This window comes from Apteryx rowi, unplaced genomic scaffold (genome assembly GCF_003343035.1).
Source record: "Apteryx rowi isolate R43461 unplaced genomic scaffold, aptRow1 scaffold_128, whole genome shotgun sequence".
NCBI classification, from domain to species: domain Eukaryota; kingdom Metazoa; phylum Chordata; class Aves; order Apterygiformes; family Apterygidae; genus Apteryx; species Apteryx rowi.
The window spans coordinates 1,397,478-1,424,375 of NW_020447508.1; the positions used below are offsets into that span (position 1 = coordinate 1,397,478).

General features: G+C 37.3%; 1 protein-coding gene across 1 annotated transcript in view; it reads right to left on the reverse strand.

The window, feature by feature from the left end:
- The window catches only part of MACROD2 (MACRO domain containing 2), a 900,884-nt gene that overhangs the window by 689,848 nt on the left and 184,138 nt on the right, over nt 1–26,898 (reverse strand). The gene's annotated exons all lie outside the window — the stretch shown is intronic.

Genomic DNA, 26,898 nt, shown 5'->3' on the forward strand with positions numbered 1-26,898 from the left:
TATAATAATGCAGATGAAAAACCAAAAGCAAGTGGAAAATAGGTGGACACTGGTATTTCTTATGTCTTGCTGATTAGTAAAGGAGAAGCAAGACAGCAAACTGCTCCCTGCTCCAGCACAAAAGCAGGCAGCAAGATACGCAGAATAAATTTTTCCAGTATCCAAACAGTGGCTCTAGATTATTTAAAATGCAGTGCTTTTTAAAGGAATAAATATGCTCCTGTATATCCAACATAACTGACAATATCTCTCAAAAAACAAAGTAAACCACAAACTACAYGAAGTTAGCCATCCTAGGACTGGCAGTTCCTTCTCTCATTGAACAAGTGCATCATTCAGGCCAAACCTAGAGGGATGTTCTCATTCATCTTTCTGATCAAAGCCTGGATCTAGTTCCTTAGAAGATCAGATGGAGAAAGATTGGGCAAATCTTTGTTTCTAAAATTAATTGCCAACTCAACCTTTGTAGCCATTTTCAAAGAATTGCCCTTTTTGGAGATACAGAAAGGTTGGAGCAAGAGGCACAGGCACAAAACGGAAAACTGAAAAAGAGACTAGCACAATCGTCCACACTTGAGCGTCACATTCACTCAACGCGACAGCTGAGAGGGTCTGACACAGCCTTCTGCTGACAAAACGGGAAGGCTCCCGCCTCCCTTCTCCTTCTGTCACTCATCCCTGGCAAGTGACATCCTCTCTATTTTGTTCTCGAGATTCCTCCTTCAGATTCAACTCGGTAAATCAGCTGAAAACTATCCACTAGTTTTCTTGGTTCCGTTTTCTGACACTTTACTGAGGTGAACTAGCTCATGAAGAGATACACAAGTTGCAGACGTGTGACTAGGAAAGAGAAGATGACAACAACACAGATAGTGCGACACCTCCCTTTTGGCTATGGCAAACTGTTAGATTACCTCAAGATCCTTAATTAACTTAACTTTCACACATTTACACCTCATGAATCAATTATTTTGCTAACACATCACCAGCACAGCTACTTTGCTGTTATATTGCATAGCATGAAGGAAGGAACAAATATTGCCATATATAAACTGCCTTTGAAAAGATGCAATAATAGTAATGAATATGTGGGCGTACATACTGCAAAGAGTGTCACTGAACTTCAATTTCTATATATGTACCTGCTCTTGCCTTCACTGAAATTCAGTGTTAAAGACAGACACAAACTAAAAATGACCAGATATTTTTACAGCAGCTCCCAAACTACTCCTTTAAGTGGTAACATCACCTTCTCTGCAGTAAAATGAGTACGTCTGAGATAAAATTCAACATACTTCAGATCAGAAGAAAATAAAAATAACGATGTTATCTAATGATATGAATCTGCAATTCAAGATTATTCTTTTTGGCATGGTAGGATGAATCTACAATTTCCATTCTTGTTTTTGAATGAGTCAAGTTCTAGGATTTCAAATATTACCTTTGAGAGATACATCTAAGGTCTGCTAAATTTCACCGTTAGAAAAGTTTCCATTGCTGAAAAAACATTTCTTCTGATACCCAGCCAACATTCCCATTGTAAACTCTCATTTGCTGACTTCTCAGAGATTACGTTTCTCTAAGTTCTTCTGACAATGTTCATCTTTCTAATACTTTCTAAAACTTGTTAATAACATGTAGTACAAGTCAGCAYCACACACTTCTCTATAGAAACAGCAACAACATTTCAAACAGCTTTTTGGCTGCAGTGCATCTATTAAAGCTACTAGAAATGCAGTAATAATTTATGTTATAGGCTTTTTCTTTAAGCATTATGCTTACATACTAGAGGAAATATCAAACTATTTTCCTACGATGCCAGGAAAGGCCATGACAGAACTATATTTGCAATATCCTTTCTAGAAAGATAATGTGTCACTCAAAAAACAAGAACTTCTATTTTCCAGTTTTTCAGATTGTACCCAAAAGGTTCAGTGAAACATACCTCTCTCTCATTTTTGGGAAAGCCTTAGCATTAAAGAAGTAACTTGCCACCTTGCACATTAAAGACACCTTTCTCCAGCCAGAGCACTCAACACTACGATTTTCACCTTCTGTTGTGAGGGACAAACAGTTAATTTGGATTCAGAGAGCAGGCTGGCACAACCACACGGCTCTAATCATACCACATTACGTAGGAGCAAATACGGCCTCTCTTCTCAGTCCCCCAGTGTTAATCCACTCTTGAATTTCATCCATCAGTGCTCCCAAAATGTTAGGCCTAGCAAAACACCTTGAAATGAGCTCCTGCTGTGGAGGTTCAACTATGGCTGGACCACGTAGGTGGGAGCAACCAGCCGTAGCACTCTCCAAAACTTGATGCAGTCCACATTGCCGTCCAGGTTGCACCATTACCCTGCTTGCATGCGCTACTCCTCCACCCAAATCAAGGCATGTCCAGTCTTACATAGCACACATGACAACATTTGTAGAGAACTCGTAAATCCATCTTGGTCAACCTCTTGTCCTTATTTCTCTATTCCAGAGTTGAACACATGATTCTGAAGTCATATGAAACTTGGGGGAAAAAAGACAAGGCTATTTCATTGCCAAGACAAGGAACAGTGAAAGAAAACAAATAAGCATGAGAGTGGCTCCAAAGAAATGTGAAGTAAAGAYTTCTTGTACCTCATTTCATTCCCCATGATACCCTTTCAAGCTGACCTGTGCAACCTTCCTAAAATTGTGTCCTTAAAAACTGTGGTCTACAACAGATTCCTGCACATTAACTCTGAAAATCCAGCCAAAATACAGACTTTGAAATACAATTTTAATATGTACTCACTTGAACTAAGAAGAGTCGTGACACAAAATGGTCAGACAGCCACAACTATGTAACTTCCTGGTCAGACTATGAAACATTACACATGTTGATAAAGCTTCATCCAAAACACCTCACTTAGCTATCACAGTCACTTGCAAGAGGCAGCAGAGGTGGAAGCTCATCTAACCTTAAATATGTGCACCTGAGCCAGTTAACATAGGCTTCAGTGAGAAAAACAGACACATTTTTGGAGCAATTCCCATGGTATATTTTAAATACTGGCTTCAGGATGAGACAAAATGCAGCGCAGGAGACCCTGCACATCTCCAGTACTGTAAAAGGAGTCTCGACCTCTAGATTTTGAGGCAGATCTCACCCTCCTCGCAGTCTGCCTCAGCACAGAGAACAGATGCATTAGAAGCATAGCATTTCTACAAAGTTCAGGCTCATTTCTAAGGAAAACACTGATCCTTTTTTAAAAAAGCTGTGCCAGTTCATTGAGCATAATGATTTGGCCCTTAATGAGATGTTTATGACCCTGGATTCAACCAGAAATTGCCAGACTTCACTTGACTCAGCACCTCAAAGGACTAGATTTTTTTATTCTATTTAACATACAGGAGAAGCAGCACCAGCATAGCACCACTAAACAAACTCCATGAGTGCTGGTCTCTTCTACCCAGCAAACTCACCTCTTGCTCTAAGAAACCAAATTCCTTCCAAAACACTTCAGGCGGGTGGGGGAAGACTTGGGAGGAAAGAATTTAGGGTAAGCTTAGTTTCTCATTATGAAATACCAGCAATGAAATCTCAAGTTACTAAAATGTACAAATATGAATAATGAGTATACCAGTATATTTGACAAATAAGAATTGAACAGGAATGTTTTAAATTTCAGCCTTCTTAATAAGTTAAGTCATATGGCTTCCCACTATTTTTGACTGAACATGAAGACCAGAAATTCTGGCACAAGTCCTGACATTTTCTTCAGTGTTCTCTTCACAACAATGTCCTTTTCAAAAAGTAGGATTATTTGAAATTTTGTGGAAAGCAAATGAATGCTGAAGAAGTTCATCTCAAATGAAACCGAAAATCTTCCTGCACTATAACCCAAAGGGTATAAAAAGTGAAAAAAGGATGTTGCTTACATGGATGTTTACAGACATAAAAATGTTTTTTTCTACTGTCAATTCTGTTGAATTAAAAAAATAAAAATGAAGCCAATACCATATTTCTGTGATGTCTCTGGAGATAACAGGCTTTTAGCTTTGTTAACAACATAGCTGAATAACTCTGGTTACTTTTAGTTGGCATATACTCATCTGACAACATTTTAAAAACGTAAATTCTTCTGGGAGCATGTCTTTGTCAAGTATTAATGGCACTAGTAACTTAAATTGACATCTATGTCATGCAGCCATGCATCTGTCAGTRTAATAAAAATATACTTTCAAAAGATTACTTGATATTGTCTGACTTTGGCAGCAGATGTTTGAGCTTATTTTTATGTAAAAAGATTAAATATTTTTGTCAATACTTTCTAATTGTGAAATTTATTCAAGATGACATCTTTATAACTGGCAATGTTGTAAGATGCGAGACATTCTATTGCCTCAGACACCATTTTTATTCATCAATAAAACATCATAACAGGCAGCTTGTGAACAGAGTAGCATTAATTTATGGAACAGGAAGCTACATTTCTCTGCATGTTTTGTGAGACACCCTTACCTGTCACTGCATTTTGTTTGATCTTTTCTCAAGAAAGCAGAGAGAACAAAAGAAATGTGAGCTAGCAACCATACCCTGCACATTAAACCATTTTCACGCAAGATGTGTTCTGGTGGTTTACAGTAAAAAGTTTAAAGCTCTAGGCTTAAAGATTATGAAGTAATTTTGAAGTATATATAGTAAAAAAATACAGCTACATATACTATAGCACAGTATATTCGCCACTGTAATTAACTTTACTTGAAGAATTTCCTTGCATGCAAAGTCACTGCAGTGAGGAGAGATAAACTAACATTGTAACAACAGACTTGAAGCGAGTTTTGCAGAGTTATGTAAGTGCCTAACGATGCCAAGAAGGGCCCAGTGGAAATGAGAAAAGCCACCCAGCCTCTGAAGCAGGATCAGCTTGAAACGTTTAGGCAAATTCCACCATTAGCATCTTCAGACACCTACGCGCCTTTTGTAAACACGGCCTTCAGGGGTTTACTCAGTGCGGAGGGCGTGACTGTGTCACACACGCAACCCCACCCGAGAAACAGCCCCACAACTCGGGTAGCACTAAGTTACTTCACCGCTTTCTACCATCCAGCAGATTTCTACAAACAAGTCACTTCTCTCTGTACCTTTATCGTCTCAACAGGTAAACACTGTGGTTACTATTTAAAATCTCTCCAAAATAAAAGTGGATCCAAGAAACTGAAAAATGCTTCAGCAGAACTGTTCACCCACTTCCACAAACCCCTCTTGAAACCTATTTTTTACCACACAAAATAGTCAGCGCGCAACCACCTGCTTTCGGAAGGAGCCTTTGCTCGTCCAGGCTAATGCCAACCAGCTGAGCTGCAATTTAACCCGCCATCCTGAAGCTGGCTCCTAACAGAGAGCGCGGGATTCCTGCCCGGCCCGTGCCCATGCCCGTGCCGGCCCCCTCCTCCCTGCCGCTGGCCAGAGGGCGTCACGCTGCTCGCTCCCGGCCGTGCGCTTGCCTGCCGCCGGCCCCCAGCCCTGCCGCCGGCCCCCAGCCCTGCCGCCGGCCCTGCCTGCCTGCCTGCCGCCGGCCCGCGCCTCGCAGCTCCGCGGCAGCGAAGGTCTCCCCGTCTCCTTTATCGCTGGTAAAAGTACCAGGTTCAAGCTCTCTTTCTGAAAAGACAAGATGCCTAGAAGCACAACCTAATGCATCCAAACAATGTGTTTCTATGAAGTTTCCGTCGTCTGTGGCAGTAAAAGGGGATATAAAGGAAAGGAACCGGCATTTTCAGTGCCTTACTTTTTTCCTCAGATACTGAAAGTGCATACTGCAAATTCGTTCTGCAAAATCGTTTAAAGATTAATAAAAATCTAATGGGAAGCTTTGTGCAATTAAAAGTATAGGTTTTATATCTGGACCTAGTACGAATGGCTTTGCCGTTTATTTGGGTTATACAGCCTATGCTGTTCTATTCCTTGCTCTCAACAAATTCTCTGTAGAGACCAAATTGTTTTAACTAAGTTTTGTCATCTTTGCAAATGAAGTAGTCATTATCTCCAATTTCAAGCTTCTAAAGGCTACTTCATAGGTAGATTAAACAAAAAAACATTAGTATACTAATAAGACTTTTGGAGTTGGGTCTGACAAGGAAATTGCCTTTGCAGCATTCTGTATTCAACATGGAAACAATAACTGTCATAACTTTTCAGGTTTTTTCTTCCTCTAATACATTACCAACTCAAATTATAATATGCTTTTATTCAGGAAAACTATTTTTAAAAGATATATATTACACCCATTAAGTTTAATCAGTCATATACAAAACATCTCTGAAATCTGATCCCAAGGGTTTAAAAAAAAACAAGCCACCCAATGTAGGCATTGAACAGAGACAAGACAGTAGTCACCTGTGTCAGTAGACTGTGAAAACAGTATCCAAACAAGCACACAGCTATCAATCGGAAGTGTATCTTCAATGTAGAAGGAACAAAATGACAGGTTGTTACCTCACAATGAAATACACTGATTGCTCTAATGCGGAGTGAAAGAAAATTAACAGAAATTTGTCTAACGTGCTAACTGACAAAAACACATGAGAGACAAAGCACTTGGCACAGATTATATACTAAAAATTTCCAAATAAATTTCCATACAGACTGAAGGTTAAGCTCTATCTAAAAAAGGTGCCTAAGCTTTACAGTAGCCTGAGAATTCAAGTTATCATAATTGCTTCTTGGTGGGAAAGACAGTCAACCATAGCAAAGAATGTAACTTAAAAGAACACCCCAAAAACAGGTGAACTTTTTCAAGAATAACATTCACCAGGAGATCTTAGAATCTGCAGTCCCAAACACAACTCAGCAAAACATTTTCAGGTGAAATCCTGAAGAACAGGAATTCCATCCTTTATATCAATAACATGGTATGATTTTCAGCTGGACAGAAACACCTATTCCTAATCAAAGAAAAGAAAGAGATACAAAAGAAAAAGGCTTTCCACCCCCACCTTGTGAAGGACAGTTAGAAGAACCTGTTTTATGAGGCTGATCTCATCCTTGGAAGGGAGAAGATAACAGACTTGTTGAATCAGAAGCTGTAATTTGAAAGGGAAGGAACTAGAAAAGACTAAAACTAGCTGGTAAGTACAGAATCATACATCATCACATTTTGTGTGAACTCCGTTTTAGAAAGCACACTGTTTTTCATGTTCCTCACATTCTTCAGAGCAAACAGGAGAAATGCACAAAGCAGAAATAATTTCATTCTAAAACACAAGTTGAGAAATKGTAACAAACTACCAGATGCTAAAAAGAAGACTATGAATTAAGATTTCATCCATTTTGTGTGTCAATTTGTGGTTTGCTCAACCACTTAAAATTGCCTTCTAGATCATCAAGTTATTTTAAAACATAGCTGTGCTGAAATGTAAAGCAAAAGCAACTACTTCAGGGCAGAATAGTGAGAAAAAAAAAATCAGGCTTACTACAGCCAATTCTTCATCTCAGAATTTGGACCATTTGTATGGTTTCTAAATGTAACATTAAAGGAAATCAAAGTGCTACAGTATATAATTAACCCTTTTGTGTAAAGTTATCATCAATATTTAAAAGCCTATGCAAAACAGAGTAAGAGGTAGTCCTAGGTTCTACTTGCACAATGACAAAAGAAGTTTTGTTAGTAATTTTTTCAAAATAATTAGTGAAATTTATACAATTCATGCATTTTCCCTATATTCCAAAGGTATGAGAACATATTATCTGGAAAACAGAAAAATTATAGTGAAGTTCTTTGTGCTTACTTTGCTTTTGTCTTTTCAAAATTACAACCACCCCTGGACCTCCAAAAGTCTTCATGTACACAAGAACACCACTCTATGAGTCTAGTTAGTTAGTTAGTTAGTTAACATTGGTCTGGTACTTAAGGAATTAAAAACTACAAGACTTCACTTCAATTTCCTTTGTTAGGAAATAGTTGTATAAAATTTGATTCCCAGAAGTAAAATGATTTCTATGTTATCTGATTACAAAAAGTTTGAAGAAAGCAACAACTATCTTATGAAGATCAAAAAGAAATCAGAAGGTAATAAAAACTATGATATTTTAGCATTGAAGTATTAATATTCAATATTTGGGTTTCAAAACAATAGAAGACCTTAGGTCATTATGAAATCAAAGTCCACTGCTAAAAAGAAGATACCTGGGGCCTTGCCTTGACAGCAGAACAGAACATTTTTCCTGAGGGTACCTAGCAGAAAAAGGTAGCCTGTGGTACAGGCACACCCTGTGGCACTTTCATTTTCCTCCAAGGCATTCGAGGCAAGGTCAAACCTAGCTACAGCTCTGGGGTTGACATCAGTCAGCGTACTTCAGAGAAAAATTAGTAAATAACTTCACTGTTGTTTTTTCTTAGGGAATTAACACACATGAACAATATTAAGTTAAAAACAAAAAACAAAAAAGCACCTCATTCCCTACCCAAACAACCCTCGCACTTTTTCCAGCTACGCAGACAAGACTTTACTTGTAAATTTTGCTGCAAAGTTAGAGGAAGGCAAGGTGTTACTTCACTGCTTTTGCAAGAGCAGCCTGGAAGGAAGATTTTGACAATGAATTATAAGCTCCTGCAAGCAACTAGCACAGACATGCAAGATTTGAAGAGCCTGCGAGTAAAGCAGTGAAATAAGGCCTACTTGAAAATATATCCAGCTGAGCAAATGTAACTTTCTCTGCATATGAACATGATATATAACCTCTCTAATGACCATTTCTTTATATAGCCTGCAATTAGAAGCAGCTCCCGCTGTGGTCAGTGTGAGCCAGACTACAGGAGAAACACAGAATCTGGTATAGAAGAAACACAGAATCTATTCTACTTTACCTTTTTGATTTTAAGCATAGGCCTAAACTGTTGCTATCAGGCTAAATATTTTTGTAACAGTAACAGTCATATGTTGCTTTATAAAGAAAAGGAAAATTTAATAAACTAGATATTTTGATTAAACCAGGAATAATAACCTACAAGAAAATATGGAATATACATCTTAACGCTGTCCATAAGAATATTGTCCTAAAATCTATCTGTATACTATTGTCAAATATACTACTCATACTTTATCTTAACTGAATATTTCAAAAAAGCTAAAGCTAAAAAGATCTTGAAAAGACCATAAAAGATATTAGGAATAAAGTGTAGCCATCAACTTACTGTACCAGAGATATCAGACATTGCCCCTTTTATGATAAAAGTAAGCCAGCTTAGTGAGAAAGAGATTGATGATCCTCTCCATTTTACTGCTCCTGGAGCACACAATCCATGATATGTCTTAAAACTGAAAAACATAATCCAAAGTTTGAAAAAATACAGGAAAAAAACAATAATTATTGTTACTGTTACTTTACTATTTTCACATGCCCTGAAAAAAAATCTCTATTCAGGAACTTTAAAGAAAAGGGAGATCACAAGTAATSAAAATGATGTGAAGGCCTGTAGATATTTTCAAAGGCGTGACGGAGCCAAGAGCCTAGATGAAATCAGTAGGAATGACAGGATTTCAGATTGTGTGGGACAATTCTTCTTTCCCGTCAGGTTGTTGGGGGGTTTCTAATCTTTCCTAGCTGCAGCTATTCAGAGTTCATGAGATATCTCAATGCTTGTCAGGTTGGAGCCATACTGCCTATCTCCTTGCCTGGCGAACTGTTACAACCCTGCACGTTATTTTCCTGAGTACTGGCTGTGTACCTGCTCCTTGGCTACCCCCATGTCTGCGTGAGAAGTAAGGTAAAGAGTCAGACAGTTTTGTTATGCTCTCAATATAGCTCCTTAAAACTACGATTACATGCGCTTCTTAATTACAAAGAAGATTAAAGCTTTTATAAAAAAAAAATTGCAGTAAATAGGCACTTTCTTTATAAGAGTGTGTATTCAAGCAGGTAGTACCTGGCAGAAACAGTATTAAGGCTTTGATGAAAAATTTACTGAGGTTAGACTGGAGAAGAATCTTCTCTGAAGCCCAACAGGATGGTAGACTGACTGCACTGCCACATGCTAATAATGCCATGCAGAAACAGAAATATTCACGCGACAGCAGCAAATCAATAACTTTATCATCTATGCACTGATGAGTCATCCCTAAAATTTCCCACACTTGCTTTCTGCTAATTCCACTAGTGAAATTTTAATATGGTTGCCAATATCAACCAGTACTCCTGCTACCATCTTGTGCAGCACTACTCCCAGTTAGACAACATATTTGAACTCTCCAAAACAGACGCATATTTTGGATGCAAATCAGAAGACCACATTTAGAAGACTAATTTTCCTAAATAGTCAATGGAGACAGGTAGGCACTGTCAGGCGGTAATGCAGAACATCTATGTTACAGGAACCCAAGACAGATTATATGAATTCACCCCCCTTGTGGCAAAGATGTTTGTGGTTAATTTACAGTCAGCACCACAAGTAATCCCACCACAAAACCTTTTAGCTATGCCCACTATCTAAAACCGCAAGAACTGCTTGCACTTGCTGTTTTTGCTAACATTTTCTTTCACTGCTTCTACTAACAGTTTGCCAATTGCCTCAAGAGCAGTACCACCATGTAAAAGAAATAAGCAAACAACATTTACCCTCTGCCTGCACTACAACTCAATTCCAAGCTTTTTTGTTTGACATACCACCTAGTTGCTGGGGGTAGTTCTGACTGAACACTTCAATGTAAGGACTGCAGTATGCTAATCAGAGGACAAGACAGAGGAAGCAAAACCAAAAAAAAACACCCTACAAACAACTTCTACACACAATTAGACTGAAAATTTTCAAATATTTTTCTAAATGTTGGAAACCTTAGTAATCATTCCAGAATATGCTGCTCCTTTTTTTCTAATATTACTTTTAAGTGCTTATCAAATAAACACTTCTATAGATTCGTTTTTACAAATCTTTCTGTAAGGCAAAGAGAGAGACAAACAAAGTTAGCACAAAAAACACTTGAAGGAATATGTCTGGTCTAAGCTTAGTCGTCTTTCTCCCTAGTGCTGCATCATATACAACCCAACTATCTAGAGCAACTTTCTAAAAACAAAGATACACAATACATTTTTATTTTAACAATTAATTGTTCTTTCTATGTATCAGGCAAATTCAATAGCTTAAAAAAACTCCAAGCTTTCATATAGACCTTTTGCATCCAGGTCCATTAGTATGTACCCACAATGATCTATTCCATATCCAAAAAACAAAAACAGAGATACTATAATCTAATTGGTGTATAGCAAACACTTTATTTCATTATTCTAATGCTAACATAATTTTGAGGCAGCTGAGTACTTTTGAAAAATGAACTGAGAAAAGAAAGGCTGTTAGGTGCCATACAAACTTTGCCTATATGAATACAGTGACCAGTAATATGAAATGATATTACAGGCATCTTACGCTATGTATGAACACAGCTGTAAGGCAGGTAAAGCATGTTTTTATAGTTGCTCAGAGAAAAGGGTGATGAATCATCTTTCCAGATCCGTATAAAATGACTTTTCTAGTGGCAATTACTAGAGACAGGCCCCAGAACACCAGTCACATGCCCTAATCCTCAGTGAGAAAGAAATTAAATGACAATTTAAAAAAGCCTATATTGAACACGGAAAATTCTATTTCCTCTTGGAAAACTACTACAACAATCTCATAATCTATAACCACATCAGTGAAGAAACGGTTCAGTGGATAGTTAAAGAACTACATCTTATGCCCCTTTTCTGAAGCATCAGGTAGACAGATAAGAACATCAAACATCTTTTCCGAGTCTTATATCCATGATAAAGTTTGCATTCTAGTTAATGCGCGTCACAGATATGAAATACATAGTATAAGCTTATGCTCATGATTTGTAGGAAGAGATGCCCCCCTAATTTATCTCCTTAATAATCCTTTGACCTAAAAATATCACTCCTACTGATACATATAAACAACAGAAACAGTTCAAAAAATTTGCCAGAATTTATTATGGGAAGGAAAAAATCTATTACTCTGACTGGAATAAATAACTTTACAGGAGTACAGCTCTTTACTTCTCCTGAAGTTTCAGGCAGTCTTTCCTTTATATTTCAAATGAATTAAATCTACTGCAATTAATGATTATAGCTTTTCCTTCAATCAGCCCATATTCCTCTAGGAAATTAACTCAGCTATTAAAAGCCTAAAGGCTGTAAAGGAACCTAGTTAGATGAATTTCACCTCCCCTATATTGCCTGTGTAATCAAATGCAGTTTCCCCATCAGTTTAATTCTAATCAGTTTAATTACTGAAAATTACAACAAAAAACCCTTACTTCTCACACTAGAACAAAGAAATGCTTCATGTGGTAGTGCAAGAATACTGGGTAGCAACAGTTTGGTACTGCACCTGAAGAAGAGGAAGTGATTGAAAATAAAATCAAATTCAAATATTCTTATGACAACAGCTATTCGAATAAAGAGGTGGAAAGGGCAAACCACAAGTCAAAAATACAGCTCAGGGCTATTTACAAGGTGTGAAATTGGGGGAGGGATTATTACTTCAGTATTGCAAAACCATGATTACATTGGTCCTGTCCAGCTCTACTGCTGACCTAAAGCTGTATTTCCTACTCAGCGTTTTGGTTGAACGCTTGCTATACAGAGCAAGGGAAAAGTAGAACATGCACTGCCCAGAATGTCTTAATTCTGTCTTTCTCACCAAAAGAAAGAAGCTGTAAAACTCAGGTGTAGCAGAGCTCTCCATGCAAGCAGAGAGAAAAACTAGGCTAGGCCTTTCTTGTCGGATCTCTAAACCAGAAGTATTCCAGCCGTCCACATGGAGAAAGGAACCAAAGGAAAATATGGAGATAAACATCTCAAGTGTAGGAAAACACTATAGCAGAACACAAATTGAAGAACAATACCAGCAGGACAACAGATCCTAACCAATAAGTCGCGGATTGAGATGAAAAGGAAAGAATCCCTAAAACAGAAAAGGAGTGAAAGGAAAAGCATAACCTGCTAATGGAAATGCCCTCTTTCATATTGTATAAAAATACTGAGATGGAAAGTCTCCTAAACAATTCTGTTACATTAAATACATATTTACAAATACAGTCCTATATATGCATATCAGTAAGTATGCATGTGAATGTTTTCCTCCACTTGATTTTCACAGCCAAAGCATTTCTTAGTTTTATAAAACTCCCTTTTTAGAAACTGATTTTTTCATTATGTTTCTCTTATCTCTTGCCACAAGGAAATTTATATGCTGATCAGAAAAATGCAATGGTATATAAATCTATTTCTTTTAAAATAGACAAAAAATCTATTCTTTCATTACATCTTATTTTAATTATTTTCTCTTTTTGACCAAAATGGCTTTATGATATACTTCGTAATTTTAAGGACCTAAATCAAGTCCACCTTAAATCTTCTCTGTCAAGACGACTAATCCCAGTAATCTCATTTAAAATGCTAGTYTACAATCTACTAGTACTCTAAAGTCATCTGATCTGTACAAGAAAGAGGTAGGAGTAGTTTGGTGACTATTACTGGAAGACATTCTGGTCACTATGGAAAGTGGGAAACCAATTGCCATAAAAGCAAGCAACAGAGACAATCCATCACTTAAAAGGCTATAAATATTAGAAAAAAAATCATTTTCTTTCTGCTGAATTCACCAATCATCCAGTTTTGTATTTTGTAATAATGTATATATCCTGTGGAAAAGAGAAATTCTGTTTTAATGCAGACAAAAAGTGTCCTCCAAAATGAAAACTGGTCAAATCCAAAACAAGTTTTTAACTAATTTGTTTTACCAATCTTTCAATAATTAAAACTGAGGGTGAAAAAAAAAACATAGCTGTACTTAGCATCCTGGCATTTGCACAGAAACATAGAAAGGTGAGTTATATAAACTTCAGCAACAGGCAAAACATGCATTTTATTGAAGAAATATTTTGTATCTTTTAAAAGTCCACTTTTTTGCAACACAGCACACACACACTTTTTAACAGGTCTCTCTTTCTGTTCCAAGATGCTTGTAGCCACGAAATCTTTAAAAGTGCCCTTAGTTCGTAAAGAACTGCAGAAAAAAGTAGTATCTTCCTGAGCAAACACACCATGCCTGCATCTAATTCTACTGTGCTCTTCTGAAGGGACTATCTAATCAATGATATCAAAACGTAAACTTATGTAAATGTAGTGACTTATTCACAACCTTTGTTCAAAAATATCAAGCTTTGAACATTTAAAGGACTGTAGTGATACTGGGATCAAGTACATCTGATAGGACAATGCATCTCAATCGAAGCTTTGAAAGTTCTAGATCATCTTTAAATGAGATGTCTTCGTGTATTCTGACCCATTCCTAACTGCTTTATCATAAACACTTAAAAGGGCATTTTATCCAGCTCCTTGCCAAGTTTTTCCTCAACTTTTCTTCTCTTAGAAGATAGGGAAAGCTACAGAGCATGTGCTTTGCAAATCCTTGAAAATTCTGACTTCTGAAATACTAACAAAACTCTCACTGAATTAAATGGGGGAAGAATCTAAACTTTAAATATTCCAGAAGCATAATCTATTAGTACAGCTTTATCAGCTGATAGCTTTTTGACCTGATCCATTTATGATAAAATTTGCTTTTCCTCTACAAGATCAACAATTAGAAATCTGACTAATAAGACGGCATCAGAGAGACTATAAGAAACATTAATCAGAAGGAAGCAAATACAGGCAAGGATTGTGACAAAAGAATGTCTGCCARAAAATTTGCCTATGTTTGTCTGTATTTTTCCCCCAAAAGATATATCAAAATATCTATAACTGTATTTTCAGTTCATGTTGTAAATTCTGCGCATGCAAAGACCGTTTGGATTATATCTATGAGACACTTTTAAAAGAATTATATTTATAAAAAACTGCAATAGGTCCYACAAGAAAGTTTTACGAACAGCACAAAAATCAGTTGTGCATGTTAGTGGGGGATATTCAACAGTCTGATACCCCCATCATGGGTACTTTTTCTGTTACAAATCAATGCCCACACTAACCGTATCTCATAAGACAGCATGAAGTCAACTGTTATTAATGCAATCAGTTGATGTATTCTACCATTACAATCTCCAAATTAATCTTAAAAAGAACCAAAGTATATTTGTTGTAAGTACCTACGATAGTCCTTTAAAATGAAAAAAGCTAAATTAGCAAATGAAACAGTTCACATTAATTTTATAATGGAGAGGATATTAATACCTATTCTATCACTGCCATCTCATTGAAGCTGAGACTTGAAATGCATTCTGTTCTGAGAAACATCTTTTCATAAATATAAATTCAACCATTGGTTGGCTGAATTGGTTGGAACCAAAGGACTCTTAAGAAGAATAAATGCACTTAACAGTTATTTTCTATTCTTCAAAATTAGTAATTCTACAGGATGCCCATTTGGAGGTTCAAGGTCCTTTCATATAACCCATCAATCTCCCACAGGACCCAGCTGAAACTCAGAACTGTGTGGAACATTCTAATGCCACAACCACCACAAGTGTCAGTACTTACTAAACAGTGAAACTTCAAAAGATTAAATTCTCTAATCTGAAAAATACAGTAGAAGCAGAATCCAGGATATGTCATAAATAAAGCTTCAGAAAACAAATCTTACAGCTCAGCAATTTCACTTTTTATTGTAAGGGATGTTATGACAGCTTCACAGTGGATTCACATTTAAATATAACTTTAGTCCCCTCTTGCATTCTCCAAAACATCCATCACTGTAACTTTAGGCTTTTCATAATTTAAATGAATAATCTTCAGCTCCTAAATACTGCTTTAGTCTATTTTGACAGTCAAAATTAATACCTCTTGCAGTTACTGAAGAAAGTAATAAAAGTCCCTGTTATCAGATGCTTTGACCTTCTCCTCCAGCCAGTTATTCATTCTGTCAATTAATGTCCATGGGTCTGCTCCGTCTAATCTCCTTACCCAGCACCCTTGCCACAAAGAAACCCAGCCTGTCAGTCCAGCTGGAGCAAAGGAAGGGAACTAGAAATGTGGGAAGAGATCTGGTACAACAGCCTGGCTTGTGACTTGGCACACGCTGACCCTGGGCGGCTTCTGTCCTGAACGAGGCTTTGAGAAACCAGGCTTTGAGTTAAACTTTGAGCTTTCAGAGTATGGCCTCGCTGAGAAGTTCTTCACTTTTAGAAAAATGACGTCTAAAGACAGAAGTAGGTGTTTTCACAACCTATACAGGGAAAAATATCTCAATGACCCCAATGGAATCAATTTAATGCACTGTGAGAGAAAACACTATAGGACTAGTGTTGACAAGATGAAAAAAAGAGTTGTACATATTTTTCTGCCACAGCTGGGTTATTTGGGGGGGTTGCTTGTTTATTTCTTGTTTATTTATTAATACAGGAGTTGTTTCATACATACATACTTTGTATCTTGGGACTTTTGACCTAAACTGGGCCAATGGATCAAGTGGGGAAAAAAAGGCAGTGGCTTTCTCCACCTGTACAAGTCTCTCAGAGTGCCCAGTCATTAACTGCTTTCCTAGCCAACAAAAAAAAAAAAAAGAGTACCAGAAGGGCAGAAGTGTTTTAATACTGTTGCCATGGTGGAAAAGTATTGTTCCRTATACGCACTTCCATTAAGTTTGTCATCAAGATCATATTCAACGGGTAAATCTTAAGTACAGACATGGGAGGTATAAAACTGGTGGTCATCAAATTTAGACAGAGCTGATTAAAAGCCAACAAGACAGATCTGGATGTTGCATTATTTCCCAAGATATAAACCAYATTTAACCAATATTAATAAAGATGATTGGTGAATGGGTTAAGAAACTTCTTTCATCTTTGCCTCCTTAATGATTGATGATGACCGTCTCTGAATACACATGTACTAATTTACCAGCATCTGCAAGTTTTCTGCCCCCCCAAAAAACAGTGAAAAGGGTTACATGTTCCAACGTAACACATGATTTTAAAAGCTTACTAGAAAGAATAAAGTCTATTATAAACGATGGAAAACACTGCTCATTCACAGTATCTGTTCTGAAAGACTAGAAACCACAAGAAAACTCTCTACGTCCCAAAGGAATATTTTTAAAATTACCTTTTTAAAAGTAAAATATCATTTTTCGTTTTGTTAAACAAGAAATACTTTGAACAAGTACTCAGTTGCAATTAAAAAAAAATCCTGTAACTAAAAATTGTGTAATATTCCTTATTAAATTAGATAAATTTAAAAATACTAATTTCTTTTGTTGAAGATCAAAACTACCAAAACTTATAGCAGCTTCAAACTGTACCAGTTACTCATAGTTTTTTTCCCAATTTATATTCCTTTTTTCTTTCTTCCATTTTATCCTGTTTTTGTTAATGGTTACATATATCACCTCCAGAACACAGGCAGGAGATATTTATTACTATTCAAATGTTTAATGCTCTTACTTTTCCATGGATTGCATTTGAAGACTGTAATAGCAAATATATGTAATGACAAAAATGTAGGCTAACCTAACCAACTTTAACTAATGCTGCTGAAACCACATGAGCACAGAAAAAATCAGGAATTTGTAAATAACAGTTTGGACTATTATACTTTGAAGGGTATTCACAAATTGTAATTTTAGGGTAATGTACTGATCTCCTTGGTTCCCTCTGTAGTCAACAGTCCTTCTAGAAAGCAAGTCAGAGCAGGAAGTGGATGTAGCCACTAAACGTCCCTTCCCACAGAAGGATCTCTCTCTTTCCAGTGACTATAAGATGGCAGCTAGGCTAAAAGTTAGGTTTTGTTAATAACCTTTTGTAAGTTCAGAAATACTATTTGACCGATAAGCTTTACAGCATTCACATCATGTATATTCAGAATTGGAAATCCACACTATGTATAAGAACAAGGGACAGCAAATAACATTTATGTGACAGAAAAAACAGTGGCTCGTCTATAAAAATGAAAATATTTGAAAAAAGGTCTTAGGGAACTTTGGGCCACTTGGCCGAGATTCTAAGAAGTGAGATTTGTTCCAGYACTAATGATTTACATGACCAGTACTAGTAGTAGCTTACGGCCTAGGTCTTTTTCAAAATATTGAACAGTCCTTATACTGGGGTCTGGAAGTCTCTCTACATTTTTGTTTCAGTACAATATGGTCCAACAACACACAGTAAAAAAAAATCCAGCTTTTCACCCATGCAACTATTCCTCAAGAAATCCACATTTAGAAATTAAGTAAGCCCTGAGTACAAAGGAGAACTGGAACGCTCACAGGACACTGCCATGAGTAAGTGGAAATATATCAGAGACCAATCCAAAGATCACCTTTTCCCATCCATAAACCCAAGTTTAAATTGGCTTGTATGAGCTTCCAAGTAAAAGCTGCACTTTCACATTATTCATTATTTTTATTTGGCCTGAGATTCCTGGAAGAGACTGTCCTATATAATTATTTTATCCTTCTAAGAGTGCACATATGTTTAAATAAAGACAGTTGTGCCCAAAATGCCAGAATCTGTACTACTACTTTACTGCGAGTCAGCTTGTAAGGCCTTTGGCAATTGGTACTACTGAGCAGAGCGATAATGCTGGTGCCCGCGTGAGACATTAGTATCAGGGCCACCGCGACTGTTTGTCTCCTAGATTTTAATGCAGAGGAAAACCAGCCAGTGTCAGTGCTCATGCCTCTCAAGTTCCACGCAGAGTTTCCTCTCCCTGGGCTAAGCCCTACAGGTTTTCGCTCTTTCCAAGACTCTACACATGTAATTTTCTCTCTGCCATGCCCTATGGTAAGTACCCCATCCCTCTCCAGGGCCTCTCCTCCAGTGCCCCTGCCTCCACCTCGCCGGCTTGTGCTGTCTGAACAGGTTGCTTTCCTACTCCCCTCTATGCCATCTGCTTCTCTGTCAACCTGCCCTCTTCCGGTTTGCTGTCGAGCTTGGTTTTCACTGCAATGTCACGTTTTGTCTTTCAGTTTTAGCATGTGCGGCTTTCAGTAACCAGATTAAAGTGACTTAAAGAGAAAGCAAATACGGAAACAAGCCGCTAGTAGATGCCTAAACCAGATGTCATCCAAACAATACTCATATTTGAGGAAACAACCTTTCTTCTTCCAGGCCCCGGTAAATACTGCCTACAACCTCACAACCTTTCAGAGCCAYCCTTCATGGACGATACCTACAACACACCCCTGCGCAGCCGAGACAAATTCAGATTCAAATGAATTTATCAGAAGGATCTCTTGAGAGAGAAGGTAGCTGCTAACTAGCAAATCTTATCTGACAGCTTGGGAGTTAATAGGTCACAAGAGACTGGGAGGTATATTGACTGAAGAGTAGTTATTACCCTTAATATGTATTATGTTATTTTTTCCTCTCAGAAACAAAGCCCTTAAGATTATTTAATCGGACATCAGACAGATTATTTAAAGTTGGTCCCTCAGTGTCTGTTACATGCTGGCAATTTAATTATGAAACCATAAAGAAACACATGTTATGGAATCACATTATTTATTGAAAAGCAGAAGTTTGGGGGATACAAATGTATATGTGCAGTATAAAAACTAAATATTCAGCTATTTTTCAACTACAATACAGATGTATATGCAAAAAGCTTCATTTACGAAAATTCATCATGAGTACTGAATTATTAAACAACCTAAATTGGATATTGAATACCAATGATTATTACAATGTGAAAAAAATGTTCCCTTGAGACTGGACAATTTAATCAACTGCCAGGAAGGAAATACGGTAAAAGTTAAATTTAGTACTCAGTGAGTACTATTTTAACCTCTCTGGTTCAGCAAGATTTGTCTCTGAAGAGCTGTCTCTTTGCAAATTAAATTTACTCTCCCCATCCTTTCTACTACTTGTTTATGCATTAAGAACAAATAAAACAACAAAATCCTATATTCCAGTTACATTTTAACTGCAGTAGGTCAAACAGCTACCCTTCCCCTAACATTATTTGAAGACTAACATTTACATTAAAGCCCCAAGTTTCTTTACTTATCATCATTTGCTTGATATTTATTATGCATTTTCATTGAGGAATACTGATGGCAACATCTGGTTTCTACCCACAGAATTACATAGTGGAAATGAGAATTAATGACAGAGTTGGAGGCTCTACAGCATACACCTGATCTGCCAGTATTCTGCCACCCACTCTAGAGGAACTCCTCAGGGGTGAAGCTGGGATCTGTAACTGGGTGTGATAAGATTAAAAGGATGCTTAAACCAGAAATGTAACATTGGTAATACATCATCCAGAAAACAGAGAGAAATCATATTTAAAGAATAATTCTGTCTAATAATTGTTAAATACAGACTCTACTGCATATCTCTCTAAGGGTAAATAAAGTACTAAGCATTTATTTGTGCAGATCAAACTTTCCATAAAGCAGTAGCTCTAAGAAGAAATACGATTGCCAAATGCACAGCCCAGTATCTTCTGCCTCTCCGGACTATCATCAAATGCCATAGGAAATCTGGTTCCTGGATGTCATTAGAGCTTAGGTATTCAAGAGCCCTGAAACTCTTCTGAAGGCGAACACGTGAGCAGCTCTTACCTTTATTAAGAGGAGCTTATACAGCCGGATTATGGGAGAGGCAGGAGAGGAAAGTCTTCAGGAGACCCGGTTCAAATCCACCAAAGTAGAATTGTATTCTGAGTGGGTGGACATATATCAGCTATTTTTTCCACAATGGGTACGATATGGGTATTTTTCCCTTAAATAAACCTTCCAGAAATAAAACCATTCAGATATTTATTCTTCATAAAACACGATGCTTTCAAAATGCCACTTGTGAGAAAAATGAAACAGAATGGAAACAGCTTATATTATGAAAAACTCAGTATTTCATGACATGTGCCATGACTTTTAGCTTACCTTTCAAGTCACTGACAGGCAAGTCAGAGAACACTGCACACTAACTCATGCTTTCCACTGCAATACATATTCTTACTGATTAAGCAGGACATGATGGAGAACACAGTAATAATGTTTACATGATATACAGCATACTTGTTCTGTGCAGTATTTTGCAGCCCAAGGTAGATCTTTCAGTGGAGTCCTTCCTCAACACTACTGTTTAACAGAAATTTGTTTCATGAGTTTTGTCCCTTTTTCACCATACAAAGAAGATTCCAAAAACAATGTGTTTTGTATGCTGCCCACCAGGGATCAGAAGGTAGAAAAGGTAACCAAAGCAAGTATCCGGCAACTAAAGGAGAGAGCTGAGAGTTGTGCAATGAAGTAGAGAATGTAACAAGACACATGACTGGCAACCTCTCTTTTCATCCTGTTTTCCTCCTCTTTGATTTTATTCTTCTTATGCAGCAAAACATGAAAGTCTAAAATTCCTTTACCACTGAAACACTGACACATTCACAGCTATGAAGAGCCAAAATAAGGATGAAGCATGAACAAAAATGTAAGCAAAAGGTACTCATCCAGGTTTCTGCTCATTCTGTGGCACCCAAATGCACAATGTTTTAATTGAACATAGAGAATGCAGAGTGAGTTTCAATTATTTTTGCCTGAGTGCTAAGAGAGCTAGAAAAACCTAAGAAAGATCAGATCTGTATCTGTGGCTTTTTTTTCTTCTTGAATTTTACATAATTAAAAGGGGAAACCTTTGGACCAGTTAAAACACTTCATCATTGCACATTTAACAAACACTAAAAGATGCCTCTTTCTCAAGTGAAAGGACTGCGTCAACAGCAGTGAAACGAGCTTATTCATTTGGAGTAAAAGTTAAACAACTGGGAAGCAAAAGCAAAGCACTAACTAAACACTGTACTTCCTGAATAAAACCACAAACAATAGAAAGCATTAGCTGAATAAACTCCTGGCTGATATCCTGGCTCTCAAAAAACCATGACTTTAAAGGCCATGAATTTCAAAACTACTACTAAAAGGATCAGGAGGTTAGCAACCATTTAACTTAATAGCATCACCCTGCCTCATCATTACTGTCAGTGAAAAACCTGCTATGTTAACAGCATCAGACTAAAGGGAAAAGACACGCAGGTGTAACTCTGGCCAGACCCACTTTTCAAAATCTTTCCCAGAAGAAAGAAAAACAAACAGACAAAAAATCTCATGGGCCAAAATCATATTTATTTAATTTAGACAGGAGAAAATACAATGAAGGCTTTTTTTTCCAGTTTCTTCAGGTTGCCAAGCCAAATAAGGATCCTACCACAAACCAGGCAATTCAAAACTAGGTACCGTTTGTGAGAACTGGCAAGCATCTTTATCTCAGCAGGCTTCCTAGCAAACTGCCCACTGCATATGTACTTTCTAAAAAATTTGCATCTTTCCTTTTTTTCTTGACTTGGAGAGATTTAAATTCCTGCTCCACGGCAGGTACTCCTCACTTCATCACAAGGCTGGGATACTGGATGCTACTGTTGCAATGAAGGGCATATTCCAGAAGTCATGCCCATAACACTGATAACAAGCCAGCTATTTGAAAGTATTTATAATATTATTTAAGAAGCATACTGTTCTTATTAACATTTTATATTTATATATATGGAGAGAGAGATGTAAGTATGCATATATGCAAAAACCCAGACAGTGAATTCAAACTTGGGTGCCTAGAGCTAACTAATTAAAATCAAGTGACTCAGTATTTAGAGTCACTAAACAACTTATCACCCAAGTTCAATCACATTCAATGGAAGCTTTGCTGAGGACACTTCAGGATAATCAGAAGTATGTTTAGAAATTAGAAGGACAGAAATTAGGAAGTGTCCCTTATATGCATAAACAGGTTTTTTTCTAAACTTTAATATGCATTATGGAAATCATGCCAGGCTATCTTACATCCTAATTAAAATGAGTAAATACTGATTGCCAAAGAATGAGCAATTTTTACAAACAGATATTCCCCATGCTTTCTCACGCACTGAGGATGATTATTCATATTCTAGCAAGTTTATTTCATCTTTTATTCTGGATTAAAACTGAATCTACTGAATCTGTAGCAATGGAAAAATTGTTAATAATATTGCCTTTATACAAGGTTGGGTTTGATTTTTGCTTTTGGCTTTTTTTTAAGATCCTAATTACTTTTTTCCATCATACTATCTTTCTGTTGGCTTCAACACCATCAACTGTAATTAAAAAAAAAATTATAATCTTGCTTGTCACCCATCTCTACAATCATAAATTCATAAATCATTGCAATACAAACTACTGTCCAAGAATATATAACTTTTATTACTGCAAGTGTTAAGTAGGCTTCACTCTAAATCACATTTCTCCTCTGATTTTTCTTTCTAAAGCAAATCTGGCTTTCTTATCCCTGAAAATAAAATAATGCCTGCATCAGACTGAATGCCGCTGCTTTCTCCRTCACTAACTACAGGTCTAAACAACTTAAAGGTCTTAACATACTGCCAAAAATTAAGTGATTGGGAAAAAAAAAAACCAACACAAAACTATGCTTACAGTTAAAAGAATAACAGCCTTCTAAATTCAACAGTATTACCTGCCTCCTTTACCCAGCAGAAACACCACTACGGTGGTACCTACACGCGGAGAGGATCACGTTTTCATCCTGACGAGTGCCACTGGACCACTGGACGATGCTTCCATGTCAAAGTGGCTGACGCAGTGTTACGGAAAGCAGCCCCCTAACAGACGGCAGCCTCTACTTGCTCAAGTAATGTAATATTCTGAAGACCTACATACAACCTGCACTTTATTTTACACCCTTTCTGTGTTCTGCTTATTTAGACATGCATTTCTCTGATGTAAGGGCATTTTACTGTGCCTGGACAATAAAGTATCAATTCTGCATGAGTTCTGTAGGAATTAGAACTTAATACAACTGAAAAATTTGCATAGTCATATTAACACAATACTTTAATGTGGAAAGTTCAATAGGATTTTTCCTAATCATACTACTTTAATACTCTAGTAGCTGTACAAATGGAAATCAAGGACCTCCACACTTCCAGTTTTATACATCACTTCTCTGATTTACAGCCTCAGGAACTGAGTAAGAAAAAAAAATCAAAATACAGTCTCTTCTTGCAAGAAGACAGGAAAGAAAATCATTACTTAGCCTAACTCTAAAAATTGGGGCCCTCCAAGAAAGAGAGCTATTATCACAAGGCAGCTGACTGAAGTAAAAATGAAGCTACATGTGCCATTTATTCCCCAAAAGATGATCTGATAAGCATACTTCATATTTTCAATAAGGCTTATTTTGCAGCAACATGGAGGCTCACAGACAGTTTGAAGTCAACTTTGCTTTTTATGTACAACTTCTTTCTTAATCTTTTTTTATCCTGCCCCCCTGCAATTGCCTTTTTCACTTCCTGCTTCTGGGAAATGAGCACTTCTGCTGACAAGCTCATGCCCACTAATCTCAGCAAAAAAAAAGACAGCCTGCCACTTCGTAAAGGAGCAGCAAAACAAGATCTGAAAGATCCTGCCCTAAGGAGAGGCACCTGTTCCTCCCTTTCTATACACCAGCCTGGGAACAGAGTAGAGAYGATCCCCAGTCCCAAAGAACAGCTAATGCTGCTTGCAGGAACACAAAGAGTGGTGATGCAAAAAATCAGAGGTTAATAATATGTAATCAAGAGTGAGGAATGTAAGTCACTAAAACAAAAGCAAATACTATTATTTGATCTCCCCCTCCTGACATTCCCACCCATGTCTTTTGTACTGTAATCCAGAGCATGGGCTAAGAAACAGACTGTGCAACTCCTTTCACCACTTCAGAGACCAGGACAAACTCAGAGGAGTTCACTCAAGCATTTCCTTGCCCTCTTATTGACAACTCTGTGTGGTTCTGCAGATAGATGGAGAGAAAGAGAGGAGTTCAGTCAGACAACACGAGGGATATGAGACTGGTCTCCTGACCTCCTCCAGTGCATTCCCACTTCATTTCTCGAGCAGATTCTGTTTTCTTCAGTGTATTTATTTTTCTTTAACCTGCCTCTCATACATGGCAGATGGTGTTCTGGAGGAAAAGACCACAAGTACTATTTAAAACCAAAGGTCCATCTAGCCTGATACCCTACTTCTAGCAGAGGCTATAAAAAGATGACTAAAGAAAAGTAGAAGAAAATCAAGTACTATACTCCCAAATATGGTTATTCTTCCCAATACTCAATATGCTTTCAGCTCAGGGAATTCCTCAGTTGGCAATAGTTTCTAATTAATCCTCACTGGCTTTCTCCTCCAAGAACTTGTCAAGCCTCTCTTTAAACTGTATCACAATATCCTTTGGCAACAAATTGCATAAGCCTAGTTCCCATTGCACAGAAAGTCTGGCTTTTGTTTGTTCCAAACATGTTGCTGGTTATCTTTAACCAGGTGTTAAAAGTTTTTAATTTTTATTACCGTTTTTAGTAATTTGCTCAGCACATGTGTAGCTTGCAGTTCCGAGCTCTCCCCAAGACATCTGTACAATACTGACATTACATCTGCTCCTTACACACCACATCTATTTTAGCTAAATGTTTACATCATTAGCAATTCACCTTTCTCATTCTTGAGTACCRTCAGAACGTTGGGGAAATACTATCTCATCCTGGAAATGTGCTACTGCTGATTTTATCAGTTCGTTTCATAACCTCTTTCAGAGTTGTTTCATCTTCAAACAGATCCTTTGAGTCCCCAACAAAAAAGTTTTCTGAAGTATGAATCTCTCAGGGTTCTTCCAGAGRTGCAAAGAATTCACTCACCTTCTCTGCAATGGTGTTATCTTCTTYATGTGTGCCTTTTACGGTCTTTGGTCCACCTCTCCCGAGCTACTCGTTTCAGACAGCTATCACATGAGATAGCAGCTGTCACCTCTAGTCAGGGCAAAATTACTTTGCCAAACCTTAGCTTATCATCTGTTATAGCTAGAAGGGAACAGATTTTTCACATGGGCAGGAAAAAAAAAAGTCAAATTTACAGGAGATTGTTTTAAAGAGGACTACAACCTCCTCTGATCCTTGTTATTTTTTGTTTTGTTAAGTGAAGTCAGTGAAAAATATTTCTGCACTTTGTAAAGTTTTATTTAATGTCTCAACCCTCCAAACCCTTTAAATTATTCACAGCTGAATAATCAAGTCATTTACTTTTTCCTCAGAGAACAGTATAAGATAAAAGAGGAAAAACCTTTCTGTCAGAGCTTGAGATAATCGGTCAGACCTTGCTGCCATTTACTTCCTTTCGTTAGTCTTCCTTGATCGCTTTTATAGGGTGGGTCCCTACATTACTCTCAGATTTGTCCCCTTGACCTTGCATGTATTTCTTGCAGTCCTCCATATTCTCTCTTTTCCCTCAGTTACCAGTCCCTATACTTCAGTTTTTCATAGAGTATTTCATCTACCCATAGTTAACAAAAGGATCAAGTGGCTATCCGAGGTTACAGGCCAAATTCCTGATTGTGTAAATCAGTTGGGATTCTTGAAGGAATACACAGTGACTTCAAAATTACTGCAAAAAACCTGGCAGCAGGTTCAATTCTTCACAGCCCATTCAAATTCACCTCTCCTTACAAGCTCCCTGAAGGCAGAAAACCTCATAAAAAAACTTTCAACATTCTGTATTTTGAACTTCATATAGCCAAATCTCAGTCTTACCTTTTTTCCTAATCCTCCTCTATTTTATTTCTCTTCTGCCATTGATAACGCCTTCATTTATGCCACTGGTGTTCTACTCTAATGCTTCTCCTTCCTTYCTGTCTTTCCTGTCCAATGAGTTATTGCCTCACACAAATCTCTTGTTAAATTCCTTTTTTTGTTAACCCCTTTTGCAATCCTGAAGCCTTAGACCAAGGTTCTCAGAAGTCACTACTGATTCTGAGCGATCATTTTAGACACCTTTAAAAGATTTAAGAAGGACTATAAACAGGAATTTCCCCAGTACATTTTAAGTCACAGGCAAAATACAATGGTACTAAAAAAAAAAAAAA